Source organism: Anoplolepis gracilipes, chromosome 1 (genome assembly GCF_047496725.1).
Source record: "Anoplolepis gracilipes chromosome 1, ASM4749672v1, whole genome shotgun sequence".
Classification (NCBI taxonomy): Eukaryota; Metazoa; Arthropoda; class Insecta; order Hymenoptera; family Formicidae; genus Anoplolepis; species Anoplolepis gracilipes.
The window spans coordinates 4,852,264-4,864,412 of record NC_132970.1 but is presented as its reverse complement, the minus strand read 5'-3'; positions in this window follow the sequence as shown (position 1 = coordinate 4,864,412).

Genomic DNA, 12,149 nt, shown 5'->3' with positions numbered 1-12,149 from the left:
AGCGCATTATAGCGCTTCCCGCGACGTGTTGTGAATATTGTCATCGACTTCAAGTGGATGTACCACCTTTCTACTTCAATCGTTTCCTCTCATATCTTACGAGTAATTTCATTGCTTTGTTTCAATTGAGTCATTGTTTTAATTATGCTCCTGAACTGATCATGATTAAACCATGTTTTATCGCTGTTAAAGAGATAGATCAGTTTTAGCCCATTAAAGAAGTATAAGTAATTTAAAGACGATATAATCTTTATAACTTTTATAATTTTTCAGTATATATTAAAAAGATAGTTATTTTTTTTTTACTTTATTATTGCAAACAAATAATTTAAATTTCAAGAGAGGTGTCATTTTTTTAGTTTCTATCATAAAACAAAAATTTATTTCGCTTTATCTTCATAGATTTTGAAACTATAAAAAAGTCTAATACATTTTAATAAATTTGTACGTTTTTATATATTACTGCATATCTCTTTACATCGTGCTTATATTAATCTTTCACATTTAGTTATAAATAATATAAATTTTGAGATTATATAATATATAGGCAGATAAACTTAAATAAAAAAATATGATAGCTTTGTGATGGATTTTTTCGTGAATTTTGTGTATGGCTTTTACAGCTCACACGGCTCGATTGTTGTCAATAGTGGAGCTTATCGTTGACAAAAGCACGACAAACCATACAGACAGATCGATAGTTATATTTCCACGCACGTGAATTTTAAAAACGTTCATCACGATTTATTATCTGACACGCGATAACCAAACCAACTCGTTCGAACGTACGAAATACTTGCGATATTAAATCTATAGGCGTGCGTGTCATTACATCATTTCGTGCGCATTACACTGTAAAAAACCAATACTCGCAGTAGAGAAATGAAAATTCGGATCCGCAACGCGTAAATGTCAACTGACGGACGAACTTTGAAGTTGTCGTTTGAAGAAAGCATTGACAATCGTGACTTTAAGATATAATTTTCACATCCCTTGCAAAGGACCGCCAGTCCAGTATGGAATGCCAATCTGTTTGGAATTCACGACGATGTTGCGCTATCCGTCCAATTCAATAAGCATTTATCTCGCATTTCCAAGAATACGACTAGTCGAAGTCGCGGCGATGTACGATCGTTCCTTCCGTAACTTTCATACGGACTTCTGGTCAAGGATCCCTGCGATAGACTGGCGAGTTACGATGGCGCGGTCGTAAAGAGAGATCAATAGACAGCGCACATCCGTGTGTGTTCCAGATTCCGTGAATGTTCCGGACAGCCGTGCCGTTCTCTGCTCTTTCTCTCTCTCTCTCTCTCTCTCTCTCTCTCTCTCTCTCTCTCTCTCTGTTTCTCTCTGTTTCTCTGAAGTGGGCTCGTCAGGGGAGCGTCTGCCGGCTTCGAATTGCAGACAGAACCTCTTGCCACCGATTTCGGATTATTATCGTCAATTTTAATGCGGCTCCTAATGCTTTAGCTGCCTCTTCGTCGATGCTGACAACGTAGAATTATAAGCTATTCATCGATTCAGGCTTATAATCTTGATCTGTTTGTATAATGGAAATATATGAGCCATCATTGAATTATCTTTAATGTGTTGCGTTATCTTAAGTATTTTTTTATTTGATTTATGAGACATAAATGTGTTTATAGTTTATGTGAGTATTTTTTAAAATAAAATAAAATAAATTTTTCATAAATATTTTATAAATTAAACAATATAATTAAAATTATCTTTATTTTTTGCGTATGTAAATCCTTAATTATTGCAAAATACGAGCACGTGAATCCTACACGAACAAGCTTCTCGCATCTAGGTGTGTCAGTTGTATCCTACAGCTATCACATCGGGCCATCTGGGACATTTAAGGATGATTTTGGTCGCTCTCGGGGAATGTTAATGGAATATCTCGGAGATGTCTACATATGGCAGTGCAATGTGCTCCCGGTTAATTTTGGACAGATTTTGCACACTCTAGAGACGTGCAAACATCTTGTACCTCTGATTACCTTCTTACTTGCTCGGGAATATTTTTATTTTTAGGACTAGAAGTGCACAAGAAATATATATATATATATATATATATATATATATATATATATATACGTGTACGTCAAATCGCGTAAATCGAGGTCTAAAGGCTTTTATGTGGGACGAAATACCTTATTGGTATGTCCGTGTACGTGTACGTGCCAGTAGCTAAACCGAAACTAGATATAGAGCACGTACGAAAACCGCAAGGTCAACCGCAAGTTTCGCTATCAAGGAATTCGGGTGTGTGTTCATGTAATGATCTATTTTAGAAGAAATATTTTGTTTCGTATGTAATTATTCATTTATGTATAGTAAATTTGGCTGCCGCCTACAACGTTATATCTTTCAAATATCTCATATGACGCGACACATTAGTGTCAGCTGAATTAAAGATAATTAAAGGAAAAATAAAGTTTATTTAAATAATAAACTCAACACTTTACTCTCGACCAAACTGGCATATATTACATCAAAATTACACTTCACAACGTTTCGACCTTCATTCAGGTCCTTATCAAGTGATCTACAATGTTGTTAATTTATAATTAGTACAAGAACATTACCTACAATTTTACATAATGAAAAACATGTCAGAAAAAGAAAAATTGCTGAAATGTTCTTTATAAAAATAAACAACAACACTATCAATTTACAAAAGGACACGGATAACCTAAACATCATATATGACAAAATATTGAATGTCCTCTAGTCTCTCTAAAACATTTGCATTTATAAGACGTGCTGTCTAACTGACACGAAAAATAGTGTTTATCATGTTACATCTAATCTAATCAGTAAATATCGATATTCTTTAAAATTTTGTAACATTGATTCCCATTAAATTTAACTCGCTAATTATCGACTTATGTGAAATATTAATTCCTATTATTTTTACATAATAAACCAATTCTTTTTGTTAAATAAATGTTCTTGTACTAATTATAAATTAACAACATTGTAGATCACTTGATAAGGACCTGAATGAAGGTCGAAACGTTGTGAAGTGTAATTTTGATGTAATATATGCCAGTTTGGTCGAGAGTAAAGTGTTGAGTTTATTATTTGGAATTTCATTCTGGCGACACTGATCTCCTTGAAGTTATTTATTTAAATAAATTTATACATTAAATACAATATAAATTAATACAAATAAATACAATATAGATTATTTTTAAGTTAAAATAGAATAAGTCTTATGACGTCTTAGGTAAGAAAAATAAAATTATTATTCGTACAGATAGTCAAGAAATATATTTTGCCATGTATCTTTAATATTTGCTTGCCAATTAATAACGGATTGCAAATAAAAAAAGCATTGAAGTAAAAAAGAATCTATTAAAAATATTCATTTTCTTGATTATTTACGTGAATCAATGTGTCAGTTTTCTATGATAATATTTTTTCACGATAATTTTTCATCGACATTTTAATTAGTATTTTATAACATTATTATACACTTTACCGTCATTATAAAAACTGTGCGATTTTTTTTTTATGTAATAGATGCACATCCATTACTCAATTGAGTTAATACTCCGCTTGAGTATTAATATCTCCAAAAATTCACAAGTGACTTGATCTATTTCAGACTGTTGGCACCGAAATCTCTTGAATCGTTTCGCAAGAGTTACCGTATACTCCCGCCATATAGATCATTCATTTTTCTTATCAGCGTCGTGCACAAACTGATACACTCGCTTCCGCTGAATGTCGCGCAAACTAATCCGCAGTCTCCATCCATTGTGACAAAACGCGTGGACTAAAACGAGAAGCGAGGGCGAAAAGTCACGAGGCGAAAACTATCATCGATCGCGCTCTCGACAAGCGGCACAGTGAGCTGCTTAAAAAGGAAAAAAATCGGTGAAAATACGCCAGTTAACGCAGGCTGCACCCTCTGTTTCAAAGACGACGAGGGTGCGCATGTATCGAGAGTTCCTGCACGCGATGTACAGTCCTCATGTCGAAAAGCAGATAGGTATGCACGAGCAACCGCGTGTACGTGATGCGTTCAATTTAAATTCAAGACACCGACGCGTACATCGTCCCGGGCGACGTGCACTACAGAGATCCGGACGGTAATTCCGCGACGTTCATGATAAGGCCGGGTGGTCCTTTAAAAAAGTTTGCGAAAGATACTTGGCCAGAACAGCGGATAGAGTTAACAAACTTGCGCTGTTGGGCCGCTTTTCCATCGGGTCACGATTCAGAAGTTTCTTTTTGGAGATGAAAGCATTTTTCGTCGGACAATTAAGCTTGTTACACGTGAAACGCCGAATTAAATCTGATCGGAGAGCTTCACGGTAATCGTTTAGGTTAAATTGTGAATTATGTCGGTTAATTAACGCGATATAAAACGAATATTGTGATTGAGATAGCAGTGTTTTTCAATCTCAATCTTTTAGTTTAAGACACAAAGATGAAAATAAGCGATAGTTTGTGCGAAATCTCAATTATCATTAGGACTCTAAATGCTACACATATACAGATCCAGGAAGATCATCCATTGTCATTTTTTCGAGAACTATTGACAATAGAAAAAGAAATGATGAAATGAGTATATTAATTAAGTTCTTCATAAATTAATAAATAATTAGGATTAAGTAAGCTCTCGATGCCTACTTATTCCCAATTATTTATAAAATAATAAAAGTTGAATGAAAAAAATAATAAAAGTGCAATGATGATTATTTTTCTATAACCTTATTTTTGTCTTTTTTTGAAGTAATCGATTCATCGCTTTAACTTTTAATACGCAGCAAAGCTTCAATACAAACCAACAATTAAATCAGAAGATAAATCGCGGTTTAAAATTCGTGAACAAAAGCGACGAATAAATAAATTGACGATAATCGCGATACTCGATTGCGATATGCATAATTTCTAAAATCAAAATAATGTATGATATAATTTTCATAGTTTAATGCAACAATAAAAATGTTTGCTCCGATGGACATTTAGAGCGCTTTTCACGATTGTGTCTGCAAACATAATGTGCATTTATGAATTAAATGCGGATGCAGAATTTAATACTCGTTTAAAATAATCGCGTTATTGTCATATTCAATGGATAATTGGCTCAACGATTTGACCAGATCAAAATTCTTCCTCCGTGTGAGAAATATTTCATTGACACTCTAAAATATATTTAATGTTTTATAATAGAAATTTTTAAATATAAGTTTACGCTAACTATTCTGTAATTTGTATTTTTAATTAATTAATTTTATGAATAGGATGTATAAAATCTAATATTTATACTTGACAAATAGAATTTGTCTCATTTTGATCAAAATACTATTTATGTAAATTAATTTAATTATCGCTTTATTTTCATCGTCTGAAGAAAATTATGTGATGAATCTATCTTTTAATTTATCGCCACAATTATACATTCAGTCAATTATTAACTAATCAGCAAAAAAACCTGTTATTAATAGTTTGAGTATATAATTTATCATCGTTTAATTTTGCTTTCCACTCTTTAACGTTTATCTATACCTAATGTCTAAAGTAAGAAGGAAATTGAATATAGCAACATTATTTATATAAGCAACGTTATTGCTTATTAACAAAATATTCTTATTTAATCTGTAATCTAAAATACTTCTTATTAATAATTAGCACATAATTTGTTATTTAATTTTGTCCGTTTAAGATATTCGTTAAAAATAATCTGTATAAATATTCTGTCGCTTACGAATAAGGACTATATCAGATCAGATGATTGACGAAGCAACCTGACATAAGAAGAATGAAATCTTTAGCAGATATATTAGCTAGTCATATACAATAAGTCAATGACACATAATGTACAAATGTATATACCGCGTATGGTCATTATATTTCGAATAAGCGGCTACCTAGTTACATTACTGTACATCGGCAGTTTATAATAGGCTTACAATCGATCGATCGATCGATCGATCGATCGCTTAGGACATGGGAGTTGTGCCGCATAACCGATACCACTTGCCATCCGTAGAACCGCAAAGCTGGCTCGAGCGTGTTCGCGGTGAGAGCGGTGTCGTCTATTCGCGTTGATTCTATTTGAAGAACGTGTCTCGCGCGCCGCGAAACATGCCGACGCTTTTCAAGCCGGTTTTCCCGGAGATTTTATATTGTGTGTTTACCCGGTAGAATATCTCACCGCGCAAGAAACACACGGAATTCGAAGCTACGTGTTGGAAAGCGAAGACGAAAATGGAAATGAAGAAAAGAAGACACTGAAGTAGAATAGAGCTTACATGTTCTAGGTTAGTCCCTTTGCATCTTGTTACGCGAATAAGAAAGATAAAATAACTCGTGGCAATAGCAGAAAAATTTATATTACATTTATCTCGCAATTTTATTAATATACATATCTAAATAATGATATTGCTTAATATTATGTGGTACAATTAATAGCAATAAAAATGAAAATGTATCAATGTTTCAAATATCATGGAAATGTAATATTATAGAAAAAAAGATAAAATACTAAATATAAGAGAGATACACATACATATCAAACATATTTATAAAAATTTCCCGAAACAGATTCGTACAGAACGAAACATTCAATAAGAAGAGAATTTCCCAGATTATTATTAATAATGACGAGGGAGAGAAAAATAAAATTCGTTTATTATTACGAAATTCTAGTCGTACAGGTGATAGTCGCTTGCGTACGCTATTATGTTTCGATTGACGGCACGTATCCTTATTCTATCAACGTGCAGAGGCACTTAATTCTCCGAGTCAAGATCGGCGCTACCCTTATGGACCTTTTTTCGATTTAATCCCACGATTCAATGCGGAAACGGTAATCTACGTAAATCCCTACCTTAAACTGGATTGGATTTGTGTGGCGTCCGGGTCGTGTCCGTGAGCACGTGCTCAAGCAACGGGTGTTCGTAAACGTGCCCGTCGAATCTGGATGGAGCAACATACGCGTCATAGAAACATTTTTAGCTGAAGACTGAGATTGCGATGAAGAGGCAAACGCTAAAATAAATCAAATTTTTTTACAAGTAATATATTTATTTATAAAATGTTTATAGAATTTTGTTAAATGTTTATAGATAAATTTTCTTTGTACGGATATAGATAATTTTTCTTTTTCTTATTTTTCAAGTTATATTCGATATAACTGCTTGATTATGCTGCTGTTGAGAATTCTTAAAAGTTATTATTTTGAAGCTTTGGAAAGTCACCATCCATTTCTAACTAAGGGTTGTCATGATGGTAGGTAGAGAGCAAAAGGAAACATCTTATCCTCAGGAAAATGTACGTCGCGGTTAAGTTCCGGGCTTGAACTTCGCCTATTACCGTATATAATAAAGGGCCGTTATTTCGCGGCGTTCTTATCTACGTGACGGCGGCGAAATAAAGAGGCGTTGCTTAGTTTCGTCCGGTAAGAGAGCTCGGGGGCCTTCATAAAAAACAGAACAAAGTTACGCTGATTAGACATTCTGAGAATGAGTTCGTTATATTTAATGGTCCGTTAAAATATAGGGCTACGCATTTGACTCTACTCTCTCTCTTTCTCTCTCTCCTTAATCATTTTATCAATTGACGATTGAACTGATCGACGTTTAATTTTCTTTGTGACATGAATAATCATCATCATAATATTTATCGGTTTTTTTAGATAATATCTCTCATACTTAATGTTTTTATTGCAGCTTTTTTAGACATATATGATATATTTTATAGACCACCTATAAAACTTATCAAATTGCAAACAATCAGTTGATCAATTGATATATCAATATCCAAAAATTATTAATGTCATACGGTCTCATGCGAAATTACGATCGTGCAATATTTTTTATGAATATTATAAATACATCAAGCGTTTGTTTTTTATTATAGTATTGATTTCCGTAAAGTTTTTTACAAACATTAATTAAATTCTATTTTATTTTTATAAAAAAACTAATATTTATAAAAAGATTTTTAAAGATAAAAAAATGAAAATATATTAACAACAATTATTTAAAGATTATTAAGTGATCTCTTTAACACCCATAGAGAGAAGAACTTAAAAGTGGTCTTTACCAAGCAAGGAATGACGCAGAGGTACGCGGACGTAACTCCATACATTTCCATCTTGTCAGAAACGCCCAGGGAAATTCGTCCAACCGCCAGCAGTGCGGCTTTTAATAATAAGACACGATATATTGTAAGCGTAATATAATGGCGCCAGTTGGATTAAATTAAAGAACGTAGCGAAACGTCCGACATCGAGTGAGCAGTGGCCACGACCTGGCCTGCCGAGGACATTACGGCATCGTTTATCATCCGTCGCCCTACAATCGGAATCTACACGTATAACGTAGCCCGGTCGATCGTTCAAATGGATCGCTTAAAGTCGGATCGCTCGGGATATTTGGGTGCGGGTTAGACAGGCAAAAAGCATGGAAATTGGAAACCCTTGGTCCTTTTAAACGTAAATGCGGCGAAAAGGCAAAAAATTCGCTACATCGCGATCCACTCCTTCGAAATGCGAAGGGGTTTCTGGCTTGAAACTTTTCAACTGCCTGAGGCTGAGACAGAGAGAACAAGTTCTCTTAATAAATACTTATTTCATTCCGCTATTACTGAATAAAATATCAAGTTAGCATAAGTAAATCAAATATTTTAATTAAATTTTGATCTCTCTTTCTCTCTCTCTCTCTCTCTCTCTCTATTTATTTATTTTTTTTATCTATTTGATTTATTTAGTTAATAATTTTTTTGTCTCATGTTAGCGTAAATGTTGAAACAAAGTATTGCGTTTGTATTTTTAATGTCTAGCATTAAATATTTTGTTATTTACACGATAGATCAGTTGTAGCATTAATGGATTGCTTTCTTTCATGATGGATGATAATACTTTTATATCAAAAGTATCATTGATCACACATTTGTCTATTTCAAGGCATTTATCTTTTTTCACAAAGTTTTTTCCGTGGAACATTGAGCTTTCCAAGGTTCAAATAAAAAACTATAGAAGTGCGGATAAGTAAATAATCCCTCAATTAAAGGACCTTTCTCATTGTGGGATATAGTCTGGAATCAATACGAAAGACTGTCCCTCGTGTGTGTTAAACCGAGCGCGTCTGATTTCTCTGCACGTCGAACACAAAGCCAAGCGCTAATTTTATTTCTGTAATCGTGAACCGATACTTTGACGTACTCTAATTTCACTTTGTTTTCTTGTTAAATTAAAAATAATGCCGTTTCTCTCAAAGAGAACTAAATTTTTTGGCTCAAACAACAAATACATTTCATGCATCTAGTATAATGTGCGAGTAATCTCTACAAATTCCAATACTTGAGAATTGCTGAGAGAAATGATATAAAGTTATTGAAATTGCTTCCAGGTTAGTACAATAGCGACAAGCTGCTCCAGAAAGCATTCAAGCGACTGGATCTCTGCCAGCTCATCAGTAACTGCGTGAGATGATGTTAAATCAAAAAGTTCAGCTCATTCTCTGATAAGAACCCGGAAAAATTTCGCAAGAGCGATTACATACTAAAATTTCGATTCGCTATCATATTTTTGTACACGATGTCTCGCATGTAACCATCCGGTTTTCCTTCCGTACTATGCGTTGTTTTAAAAGGCATCCCATATGGTTTTTCCGTTTCGAATTGCATCGGTTTATCGACTGCCAGCCAATAAATAGGCCGACACGATTTTATTTTAAAAAATATCTATGCGTTGTATTACATGAAAGAGAATGGTAGTGCGATATACATGGTCGCTACGCGATAGTTTGAATATGAAACAATCACGTTAAATACGATGTACGACTACATAGAATAACAGGTATTTATTGTGCAAAATTTAAATATTTACGTGTAAATGGGTATTTCATCGTGACTTGATGAAGCACGCGACTAGAATAACTTGTACGTCAATAAAATATTTGTTTTTAAATTGGCGCACACAAATGTGTATTGAATGAATAGAATTCGGAGGAATGGAGGAAACTATCAACGAAACGTTTAGAATGAGCGAAGTCTCTAAATAGCGGTAAGACGTAAGTGACGGCAAATTTAACTTAATCAAACTTGTTGGAGTGTGTTTTAAGGAGATCGAACTACTAGAATTTGTTGAAATTATTCGCGAAGCACGGTTTGCACAATATCGCACGCATATACCGTATGTCTTCGAGAGCTAGCATTTAACACCACGACATAATCAATAATACTCACGCTCGGCACATCTCATCAGTGTTGGATTTTAACTGCATTATTACGCGCTTTACTTTAAGAATCTCAAAATAATATTACAGCATGATGTTTGAAACTTTATCAAAGTTTTTGATATGAAAATTAGCTATAAAGAAAATTACTAGTCTGCCCGTTTTTTATTGTGTTTCTTCATTAGTTTTACTATTTAATGGTAATTTTTCGTAAAATTATTGCGCCTATAAATATATGATGTGTGTTCTTTCTGTTATTACTATTTTTTTTTATTAAAAGATACAATTCATACGATATATAGAAGCCTGTGAAAATGCAATTCGCTAGCCATATCAGCAAGCTGCAGGTAATTTACCGCATGTGGTTGAAGTTTTCAGTTCGCGCACCCGGGTCTGGTTGCAGTGACGGCTTCCGGTGATGTCACTTCTCGAAAGAAGGAGGCAAGAAAGACGGATCTCGCGCCAGTTGACTTTGTAATTTACGCGGTGTTTTCCTTCACGTCGCTCGCTTTTCACCCGTAACGAAATAAATATTCGCCAAGCAACCAGAACCTAGTCCTGCCCGGTTGTTGCTCCTCTCTCATTCTCTCGAACCCGGGAGTTAAGGGTGTCACGGGACTCCTTTTTATGCGCATCACGTCGCGACCGAAATTTCGCACTCCCGTGCTCACCATCGCCCACCAGGATTCTGTGGACGGTGTTTCGTACCGTACAAGAGCAGTGAGATTTACCGACGTTAAGGTTCGTCGCCTGTGTAGACGATTTCGACCGCGACACGTTCTTGGGATTTCTCAGCGACTGTACTTCCGCGCTCTGTATGTTTCTGCAAACGCGTCTCAACTGTGCAAATAGAATTTTAAATGTCCGAACATACCGAGCGATGATTATGAGTATAAATTAATTAACGAGAGTAAATATCTAGAAGCTTGGCAACGTTTACTGGTCTACCGAGTCTCCAGACCACTATTGCTATATTTAGTTCGACTTTTAAATAATTAATTAAATGGCAAAATAAATGATTTTCTTCTACATTATTATTTTTTAAATGTACTAAATTTTTAAATGTACTAAATTTTTAAAGATCTTTTTAGAAGAAAAAATCCTTTTCTCTCTAAAGATTTTTTAATTTTAAAGCTCTTATTATATTGCAACATAATTATTTTAGAAAATAAGCTTATTCTATTATTAAGGGAGAACTCTTATACTATTAAACTTAATTTAATTTAATTTAATTTAATGATTCAAATATTAATATCAAAGCTCACTAAAAGTCACTCAAAATTGGGTACACATTGAACTATCTTATTCGTTTACTGTAGATAATGCGTGTAATTCAATGTAAACATACGCGTGTATATTTTCCCTGCGTAATAAACTTCATAGTGTAAAATAAACAAGAAGAAACGCCTGCTACCACTGCGACGATATCGACGGTAGTCGGTACCCGAGTATTCGGTTGACTTGAGCAAGTCTCGCCGTACCATGACGCAACGAGCAAAATTTCGCGTTATTCTTGCCGCGAAATTCCCAGTGGTTGTTTCGCGTATGAATTGTGAGATTTGCGAATCGCCCGCGGTGACAGTCCGCACCGACACATTTTCCGAATTTGCGACAAGCTGACTATTGCACGCGAACCTGACGGAGAACGAAACGATGGAGTCTTTCTACAAATTGAATTAAGCGATAACAAAACTACTTTCTGTCTTTCTCTATTTTTCACTTTTTTTTTGTTTTTTTTCGGTTAAAAAGACATACAATACATTGCATTTCTCATGTCAGTTTTTCCCTCACGTATTAAGAAAGCAACCATATTGCACGATAATACAAACTATAGACTAGATTGTATATGATTTTTCCCACAACTGTATGGTTTTCATAACTAACTTTATCGGAACTGTTATTTCACAAGAACAAAAAACTTTTTAACATTTGTAAAGCTTTAGTTTC